The sequence below is a fragment of the Diabrotica virgifera genome, chromosome 6 (assembly GCF_917563875.1).
Source record: "Diabrotica virgifera virgifera chromosome 6, PGI_DIABVI_V3a".
NCBI lineage: Eukaryota > Metazoa > Arthropoda > Insecta > Coleoptera > Chrysomelidae > Diabrotica > Diabrotica virgifera.
In genome coordinates, this window is record NC_065448.1 from 143,501,390 (window position 1) to 143,511,643 (window position 10,254).

A 10,254-nucleotide genomic window follows, 5' to 3' on the forward strand; every position below is an offset into this window, starting at 1 on the left:
CCCTGGCGACAGGACTAAATCTATACCATACCATTTAGTCCATTCTTTCACGGTTTTTGCTCAAAATTTTAAAGAACCGCTTGGATTGACATGAAATTTGGCATACGTATAGCTTACACGTCAAAGAAAAAAAGTGATATTGTGCCGATGTGTGCTTTTACCCTGGGGGTGACTTTCACCCCTTATTAAAAATATATGTCCAAAATAAGTCCGGAAATGGGTAAACTGACTAATTTTAAGTAACTTTTGTTCTATACAGCTTTTTCGCCAAGTCAACACTTTTTGAGTTATTTGCGAGTGAATAAGTTCATTTTTCAACAAAATAACCACAATTTTAGACGATTTTTCGCAAATAACTCAAGAAGTAAGTATTTTGTCGAAAAAAATGTCGTTAGCAAAAATATTGAATATTAAAAAGTAAAAAAAAATGGTGTACGCGTTAGGTCTCTGGATCTCGTAGAACCAGAGTTATAGCCAATGAAAAATAGATTCATAAATCACCAAATTTTAAATAGAATAATTCGACGTGAAATATCCAAAAAATTAAGCACTTTTTGGGGAAAACTCAATATAACTTTTTTAAAGTGTTTAAAAAAGCTTTATTTCTGTTTTTACAAAAACTTTCTAGCATTAAATTTAAGCAAGTTACGCTAAAAATAAATTTGGTCCCTTTGGTTTTTGCAAAAAAAAAAATCGGGAAGACCACCCCCTAATTAGCAACTTAAATGAAATTAATCGTTACCGCTCCACAAATTATTTTACTTATGTTGTGTTTATATGATCTGTAAGTTTCATCGATTCAAAGTGCTTATTTTTGAAAAAAATTGGTTTCAAAATCAAATTTTTAAAAATTTAAATTTTGAAAAATATGGGTTTTTTAAAATAACTTAAAAATTGTTAGAGATACCAAAAATCTCGAAAAACAAAAAAGTCAGATTTGCTTTTCTGAATATCACGTATTTTTTTGTTTTTCTGTTAGACAAAAATTGATTAAGATTTGGTGTTTCTAAATGTGCATACATTCGTGATCAGTGACTTGTTCAACCCCTTTTAACTACAGCCCTTTCAATAATAAGGACTTTGGGCCGATGAGACTTACAGATCATATAAACAATATATACACGAGTCAAGAAATTTGTGAAGTCGTAACGATTAAGTTTATTTAAGATACTAATTAGGGGATGATTTTCTCGATTTTTTTACCAAAACCAAAAGGGACTAACTTTATTTTGAGCGTAACTTGTTTAATTTTGATGCTAGAAATTTTTTTTATAAAACAAAAATGAAGCTTTTTTTAAATACCTTAAATAAATTGTAATGAATTTCCCCTGTGCTTTCCCCTGTGCCCTGTATGTGCTTAATTTTTGGTTATTTCACGTTAAAGTATTCCATTTGGAATTTGACGAATATGAACCTATTTTTCATTAGCTATAACTCTGCTTCTACTAGGTGTAAAGACGTGATATTTACACCATTTTTTTTTTTAATTTTTACAGGCTATATTTTTCCTAAGAATGTTTTTTTAACAAAATAATTACTATTTGAATTATTTACGAAAAACCGTCTAAAAGCGTGGTTATTTCGTTGAAAAAATGAACATATTCACTGCCAAATAACTCGAAAAGTACTGACTTAGTGAAAAAACTCTATAGAAGAAAAGTTACTTAAAATTAGCCAGTTTATCCATTTCCTGACTTTCTTTGGACGAATATTTTTTCACCCCTAAGAGGGGGTGAAAACCACCCCCAGGGCAAAAGCATATATCGGCACAATATCACTTTTTCTCTTTGACTTGTTAGCTTGTAACGGTCACGTTACGAAAGTAGCTCTTTAATAATTATTATTATTATTTTCCCTCGGTCTCTCATTTAAATTCTCGTATAGGACCACTGAGGTGACGTCATACCTCGGTGATGGAACGTACTCCACCTGTCGAGAATTATTCGGGTTCTGAGAGAATTTGACGTTTACCTTGGCGGAGAAACGCCTCTGGTTCTTTACTTGACTGTGAGCTGTGGTGTCGAATAGATATACCATATAGAATGGCGGATGATTTCCTCCAACTTATTTTATCACATAAGAAATTTAACGTAAAGTAAAAAGTTACCACCAGGGATTGTCTGGAGTGAGGAGACATGTGGGTGACAACTCCTGTTGGAGTATAAATAGGAATCATTCGGTGAGATCTACTTTTTCATAATAATTTTTTTATGTTTAGCCTTGTTTTTGTTATGGAACATTAGATATACTTGGTTCATTTTTAAACTTTCTTAGTCAATCTATTAAGGGAAGGATGTAGATTATTTCGATCTTTATATTATCTTTATATCGATCTTTTATATTAATGTGGTTTTTGGTTTTACATAACCAAACATTTTTGAAGTCCTCAAATTAATATTGAAAATAATTACCATTTCTCTGTAGGTTTTAAATTATTCAACATCCAATATTTTATAAATTCAATATATTTTTACAGATATTTCCTCAAATAAATCATTTCAATGTCATTTGTCCATGTATTCACACTCAAAACAATTCAAGGTTACCTGAGATTGGTTTTTGTTCCAGTTTTAATGGTCGGTTTTTCTATACTATTGCTTCTAAAAAGTTCCTCAATTATTTCTTCTTCCCTTTACTTTTTGCTCATGTTTAAAATGACAAATAAAACTGGGAATGTTTTTTAGCCATTTGGGAGAAACCCTACCATGAAGTCATAGACCTTATTTGACCACCTAGAGAAACCACTACAGCCACAGTCAAGTCATCATGGGAGTATGTCTAATTGGGAGCAAGCTATGGGAGCGTTCCAGCTCAGTTTTCGTCTCGGCACCTGGGCCTACAGGAGTCATGGGTCGCACCATCCTGGTGCATCATTTTCTAGGATGCAACCGCAACCTTTTTAGGAATCATTGGGATTCGTTTGGAAACAATTAGTGTGTTTTAGTAACTATTGGTTTTTTTTTACATTTCAGACTCTCGGTTTAATGCGCTATGTTAATTAATTTTTTTTCCAGATTTAGTTTACCTCTGGTTTTTTTTTAATATGACATATTTGTATATTAGATTATTTGGTTCCCAAACTTTGTATCTACGGTAACTTCTTGTGCACAGGAATAAGCCTAGAGAAAATTAGGTTTTTAATACTTTATTATTGCTTTGATATTGGTTTATATAATTCGGGTAAATTTATTTTGTAATATTACTTGCTTGTTTCCCAAATATTTTACTGTTATTCGCTTTATTCCATTTGTTCGGTTAATTTAGGTCATCGTCGGTATTTATCTCAACTTCATTTCTACTTTAGTCAATTGTATATTTAACTTTATTTATTCATTATTGTATTTTCCCTTAGTGAGGCTTGGGCCTATTTATTTGTAGTATTTTCATCTTTGTCAGTTTCATTTAGTTGTACGTAGCAGGCGTACTATAACCATTTGGTAGAAGACTTATGTAATTTTGTACCCTATATATATGTAAGAGGTATTTAAGTTTATAACAGATAACATTATTGTTGTTATCTTTAAAAAATATATAACTTTTTGTATAACTTATGTCATTTTAGAGTCACATGATATACACTTTGTGTAACTCAGAGATTGTCAAAAATCTAGTAGTTATTTTTAATAAATATGTATTTATTTTGTATATCAATTATTTTATTATTCCTTTATGTTCATTATTACAGGTTTGATATTTAATATTTGACAGCAGTATAAGATACCTGGGAAAATGATCGAAGATCATTTTCATGGCGCCCATAATTAGTTAGTTTTATTTATTTTGTTCGTTTTTAGTCATTATTCATCTCCATTCATTTTCAGTATATTATTCTTATTTTATTATTTCATCTTCTAGTCATCATTACTATCTATATAGAGCTACTGTTCTTCGACAGGCATGCAAACGAGCCGTATCCATCCTTGAGTGTCAAGTTGCTCTCTTGCATCTATAGCTAGCCAACTCTATTCAGTTTGCCTGTGTCTCTTCCCACTTCTACTTCTATCCCTTCTAATTCCCCTTTCTTCAGTACTACTGCACTTTAGTAGTATTTTTTATTTTTTCCTATTGCGGCTTCTCAACGTAGAAGCCACTCCACCCTTTTCTTTACACACACCCCACTATCTCTTCTTTTCAGCCACAACTATTTAGTTACCTTTTCTTTATTTTTTTTCCTTACTTCTGTTGGAGTATATCTTTCTTTTTACTTTCACTCCAACAGAAGTTTTCTCATTTTGTTACACTGGCGCCCAACGTGGGGCCAACCGTTTTTGGTTCTAAGACAGTAGTTCTTTTAGTTCAATTTTCTTTTATTGGAATTTTCTGTTTTATTAACTTTTTGATATCTTTGTATACATGTTACTTCTGATTTATTGTTGGTCTTTAAAATTTTATTAATACTAAACAGGTAGACTTATACTGCTTTTGGTTTTGATTAGTTGATTTCGATACCTCATTTTTAGTTTTAGTGGTACAGCGCATATTTTAGTTTGAATTTTGTATTTTTATTGGAAACTTATTTGTGTATTTAGAATGAGTATACATGACTGACATTATGTTCTATTATTATGGATTTTTAGTCCTTCTACCAATGGTAGTATGTTTGCACGTACAATTAATTATTGACTATATGCATATATTTTTTTTTCTAGTGTGGTTAGATTTTACACCTAACTAGAAATTATTTTCAGTATTTAGGTATTTTATTTACTTTATTGATTTGATTATTTATATATTTTGCTGGCATTTTTGATTTGTTGGTGTGTCGCTAATATTTTCTCCATATGTATATTTGTCTTACAAACTTTAGATTATTTTTTATATTGGTTATTTTTGATATTTGGATTGTTTGGTAAGACAGGCACACACCACAAAGCAAAATCAGTCCAGAACATTAGCTTCTACACATGATACGTTGAATTCGCATGGTTCGGATGATTACAGATGGTCATCCAAATTTTTTTTTCTTTAATTGGTAGTGTTAAACATAACAATTATAATTATTGTATGGTAAAGTAGTTCCATTATCCATCTCACCTTCTAGTTTGTTAATGTTGATAATAATATTATACCAGTGTGGGTACCATAATATAATGCTTATATAAATCAGATGCTTTGGGTTGAGATTTAAATATAAAATTTTTGTTAGCTAAGAAGCATTGATAATAGTCCTTATTTGTCTATTAAGTTTTAGAACAATACTCAGAAGAAGATTGACTTAACAGTGGTTGAGCCAATCTCTTCTTTGGTTTGCTTTTAGCTCAGTTTTTATTGTTATATTTTAATCTAATGTTTTTAATCATCAGGTAGTGCAGGTACCTCATTATTCAATTTCATCTTTTGGCTTTGTTGTCGATGACTTTTAATTTATTATTTATTAATTTAATTATTATGTAGTACTCTGGTTTATGAGCTTATCATTTTGTTGCATTATTAATGGTGCACTTTTCAATATGTAAGCTCAGACAAGTACGTTGGTTTAATATTGATATTTTGTATGGAACTATGGAACTTATCATAATGTACACTACTATATCTCAGTTTATGTGTTATATTTTGAATATTTGATTACTTACTATTTTTTTTATATTATTTCTATATCTTGTTCTTGGATTTGCCATAGTGGAAAGATGTTGTGGTTTATAATTTGTTATTGGGTTACTCTATTAACATTTGTCTCCAATATCTTAAACACTTTATAATAATTTATATCCTTATATCCTACACACTATGATTCTGGAATTAGTTTGGAAGTTTGAGGTATGTACGGATTCTTAAGTCTCTAAGTCTGAATGTATGCATGGTATGTGGTTGTATGCATAATGTATGTGTGTATGGATGATGTATGTAGGTATGGATAATGTATGTATGTATGAATGAGGTAGGTATGTATGGATGATGTATGTATTGATTTCTTCTTTTGGACTAGTTTGTCATTACTCTGTTGATACTCTGATTTGTGAATGCGTGGGTTCGAGGTTGTTGCTCAGCAACTGATCACTGCTGTTCGATTGACTTCGTGATCTATGTCTTTCATAGCTGAGTACGCAGATGTTTTTTTTTCATCATAATATTTCTGGTCAGGAAATGTTAGCCACATTTCCTAACCATTCTTCTGTAATTAGTCCAATTATTCCAGTTACATTTTTACCATTAGATAGGGAAGTATTTAGTTCATATTAGGTCTTTTACTTCATAGTATGTTTGTACTTTGAGTTGATGAGTAAACATGGATAAATATCTTGCGCACTTGTTTATAAATCAATGCTTAGGCCATCCCTATACATAGTAGGTTCGTTAAGTCAGTATTTGGAGTGTTTAGACAGATGAGTTGTTCATTTGAGTATATTCCCACTTCTTTCCTTAGGCATTAGTCTTGCTATTCAGGTTCTGGAATATTTCCTGAATAATTCCACGTATGTGAGAGCGCATGAATCTGCAGTTTTAATTAAAATTGGTTGCCTGTTCTCGTCAATTTTTTTTCCCTATCACTTATCATATTTTTTTTTTCTTCCTATTATTTATCATAGTGCCATAGACCTTGTAAGTTCACCATTCATTCTGTTTTCTTCCTTACTTATTCTTATATTAGTACCTTATCTGAGTCTGGTTATTCTCATACATCTGTTGTAGCAACATGCTATAGTTCGCGAATACCAGCACGAATTAAGTTATGTATTTTCTAGAATACTTTAGTCAATACACTTTAGGTATTTATCTTACCTTTGATTTAGTTTGATTACCTCTCTGTTACTTAGTCTGTTAGTAATTTTTTTTCCTGACTTATTTTGGATTACTTAGTTTAGATAGGTTCATATTACCGGATGAGGGTGTATGTAGACCAAATTTATTTATTTTGTTCAGTATTAGTTACCATTGGATCCAATAATTTAGTTTATTTAGTATTAGTAAGAATTGGTCCATAAATTTGCCTGATCGTTCTTTTTTGGATATACTCTTAAATAAATCTGGTGTCCATTGATAGTCCGATTCTGGATAAGTGTCCGATTCTTCATTTATTTTGTGTATTTGGTTGGATAGGTTCGTATCACCGGATGTGGGTGTACGTAGACCTGATCTGTTTATGTGGTTTAGTATTGGTGTGAATTGGTCCATAAATTTTCCTGGTCGTTCTTCTTTGGATATGCCTTTTATGAATCTGGTGTCCACTGATAGTCCGACTTTGGATTAAGTGTCCGATTCCACATCTATTTTGGTTATTGAGTTTTGGATTCCTTTGGTATGTTTATTATTGGTATTATTTGGCATTAGTGAGAGTTGTTCCATAAATCTTCCTGATTGTTCTTCTCTGGATATACTATTATGAATCTGGTGTCCATTGTTAGTTCAATTTTGGATTAAGTGTTCAATTCTTTACTTATTTTAGTTACTGATTTTTTTTATTCACTTGGGTACATTTACTTTTGATATGGTTCGAATTGGCTCACACCTTTTCCTGGTTGTTCCGTCCTTGGATATATCCTTTATAAATCTGATGTCCATGGATAGCTCAATTTTGGTTTTAGTGCCCAATTCGACACTTAGTTATTAGTATAAACTTTAGTACAATATTTAGTTTGTTTGGTTTTTGAAGCAATTCATTAATATTGGTAACAGAGAGTAACATAGTAACATTTTAGCATGAGTTTGAGTCATATATGTATTTATTTTTCCTTGAACCTTAGTTTATGCTTAGTGGTAATCTTGCGAATCAACGTGGATTGTTAGACTATTGTAAATTTAGTTGTTAATATTTTGAAGTTGAGAAAAAAAAAATTTTATGGATAAAATTTTTTTTCCCAAGTAGAAGGGGATTGTAACGGTCACGTTACGAAAGTAGCTCTTTAATAATTATTATTATTATTTTCCCTCGGTCTCTCATTTAAATTCTCGTATAGGACCACTGAGGTGACGTCATACCTCGGTGATGGAACGTACTCCACCTGTCGAGAATTATTCGGGTTCTGAGAGAATTTGACGTTTACCTTGGCGGAGAAACGCCTCTCGTTCTTTACTTGACTGTGAGCTGTGGTGTCGAATAGATATACCATATAGAATGGCGGATGATTTCCTCCAACTTATTTTATCACATAAGAAATTTAACGTAAAGTAAAAAGTTACCACCAGGGATTGTCTGGAGTGAGGAGACATGTGGTTGACAACTCCTGTTGGAGTATAAATAGGAATCATTCGGTGAGATCTACTTTTTTATAATAATTTTTTTATGTTTAGCCTTGTTTTTGTTATGGAACATTAGATATACTTGGTTCATTTTTAAACTTTCTTAGTCAATCTATTAAGGGAAGGATGTAGATTATTTCGATCTTTATATTATCTTTATATCGATCTTTTATATTAATGTGGTTTTTGGTTTTACATAACCAAACATTTTTGAAGTCCTCAAATTAATATTGAAAATAATTACCATTTCTCTGTAGGTTTTAAATTATTCAACATCCAATATTTTATAAATTCAATATATTTTTACAGATATTTCCTCAAATAAATCATTTCAATGTCATTTGTCCATGTATTCACACTCAAAACAGTTCAAGGTTACCTGAGATTGGTTTTTGTTCCAGTTTTAATGGTCGGTTTTTCTATACTATTGCTTCTAAAAAGTTCCTCAATTATTTCTTCTTCCCTTTACTTTTTGCTCATGTTTAAAATGAGAAATAAAACTGGGAATGTTTTTTAGCCATTTGGGAGAAACCCTACCATGAAGTCATAGACCTTATTTGACCACCTAGAGAAACCACTACAGCCACAGTCAAGTCATCATGGGAGTATGTCTAATTGGGAGCAAGCTATGGGAGCGTTCCAGCTCAGTTTTCGTCTCGGCACCTGGGCCTACAGGAGTCATGGGTCGCACCATCCTGGTGCATCATTTTCTAGGATGCAACCGCAACCTTTTTAGGAATCATTGGGATTCGTTTGGAAACAATTAGTGTGTTTTAGTAACTATTGGTTTTTTTTTACATTTCAGACTCTCGGTTTAATGCGCTATGTTAATTAATTTTTTTTCCAGATTTAGTTTACCTCTGTTTTTTTTTTAATATGACATATTTGTATATTAGATTATTTGGTTCCCAAACTTTGTATCTGCGGTAACTTCTTGTGCACAGGAATAAGCCTAGAGAAAATTAGGTTTTTAATACTTTATTATTGCTTTGATATTGGTTTATGTAATTCGGGTAAATTTATTTTGTAATATTACTTGCTTGTTTCCCAAATATTTTACTGTTATTCGCTTTATTCCATTTGTTCGGTTAATTTAGGTCATCGTCGGTATTTATCTCAACTTCATTTCTACTTTAGTCAATTGTATATTTAACTTTATTTATTCATTATTGTATTTTCCCTTAGTGAGGCTTGGGCCTATTTATTTGTAGTATTTTCATCTTTGTCAGTTTCATTTAGTTGTACGTAGCAGGCGTACTATAACCATTTGGTAGAAGACTTATGTAATTTTGTACCCTATATATATGTAAGAGGTATTTAAGTTTATAACAGATAACATTATTGTTGTTATCTTTAAAAAATATATAACTTTTTGTATAACTTATGTCATTTTAGAGTCACATGATATACACTTTGTGTAACTCAGAGATTGTCAAAAATCTAGTAGTTATTTTTAATAAATATGTATTTATTTTGTATATCAATTATTTTATTATTCCTTTATGTTCATTATTACAGGTTTGATATTTAATATTTGACAGCAGTATAAGATACCTGGGAAAATGATCGAAGATCATTTTCATGGCGCCCATAATTAGTTAGTTTTATTTATTTTGTTCGTTTTTAGTCATTATTCATCTCCATTCATTTTCAGTATATTATTCTTATTTTATTATTTCATCTTCTAGTCATCATTACTATCTATATAGAGCTACTGTTCTTCGACAGGCATGCAAACGAGCCGTATCCATCCTTGAGTGTCAAGTTGCTCTCTTGCATCTATAGCTAGCCAACTCTATTCAGTTTGCCTGTGTCTCTTCCCACTTCTACTTCTATCCCTTCTAATTCCCCTTTCTTCAGTACTACTGCACTTTAGTAGTATTTTTTATTTTTTCCTATTGCGGCTTCTCAACGTAGAAGCCACTCCACCCTTTTCTTTACACACACCCCACTATCTCTTCTTTTCAGCCACAACTATTTAGTTACCTTTTCTTTATTTTTTTTCCTTACTTCTGTTGGAGTATATCTTTCTTTTTACTTTCACTCCAACAGAAGTTTTCTCATTTTGTTACAAGC

General features: G+C 31.3%; 1 long non-coding RNA gene across 1 annotated transcript; it reads left to right on the plus strand.

Annotated features, from left to right (window-relative positions):
* The first annotated feature begins 2,013 nt into the window (after window positions 1-2,013).
* Window positions 2,014-9,982, plus strand: LOC126886360 (uncharacterized). Its single transcript, XR_007698578.1, has 3 exons — window positions 2,014-2,179; window positions 2,685-3,133; window positions 9,145-9,982. It is a non-coding gene; the product is annotated as an uncharacterized LOC126886360 (long non-coding RNA).
* Window positions 9,983-10,254: the final 272 nt, after the last annotated feature.